This window comes from Physeter macrocephalus, chromosome 14 (assembly GCF_002837175.3).
Source record: "Physeter macrocephalus isolate SW-GA chromosome 14, ASM283717v5, whole genome shotgun sequence".
NCBI classification, from domain to species: domain Eukaryota; kingdom Metazoa; phylum Chordata; class Mammalia; order Artiodactyla; family Physeteridae; genus Physeter; species Physeter macrocephalus.
Window position 1 is genome coordinate 75,033,211 of NC_041227.1, and position 817 is coordinate 75,034,027.

Genomic DNA, 817 nt, shown 5'->3' on the forward strand with positions numbered 1-817 from the left:
CTTTTGATCCATTTGGTAGAATTACTCTCTCAACAATGAGCCTTCTGGTCTATAAACATGGTATATCTCTCCATTTACTTAGAACTTTGATTTCTCTTTTTGATGTTTTGCATATAGTTCCTGTCCCTTTCTAAGGTGCTACCTGGGCTCTAAGGAGGCACTGACATGCCTGCACCTCACCTCGTTTGTTCTCAGGCATCTCAACTTAAGCTTTTATTGGCCCCTTGTCACCCCTTCCTTGGAACATGCTGCTGTCAATCTTCCACCTCAGTGAATGGCATCTCCCCCTACTTACTTGTTCAAGCTGGATAACTGGGCTTCACCACTGAGACCATCCTGATCCCATCTCCCCACAGCCAGAAACAACTCTGCCTCCAAAACACATTTTGAATCCATCTGCTTCTTTCCATCTACATTTTACCATCCTTGACTCAGACACCCCATCTCCCGCCTGGATTAGGCAGTAGCTCCCTAATTGTTCTTACTTCTACTCTTACTCCCTCCCTCTCATGCAAGTGTTCTCTACCCAGAACCAGACTGATGTTTTTATAATGTAAATCTGATCATCTTACTGCTCTGCTTAAAACCCAACAAGGGTGACTGCTACCCTTACAATAAACCCCAATCCCTTTTTATGGGCTTTGCCTACTGCTCTCACTCAACTTGTTTCATGACCTTCCTTGGGCCTTGCCAACACCAAGCTCTTTTTTTTTTTGGCGGTACGCGGCTCTCTCACTGCTGTGGCCTCTCCCGTTGAGGAGCACAGGCTCCGGACGCACAGGCTCGGCGGCCATGGCTCACGGGCCCAGCCGCTCCG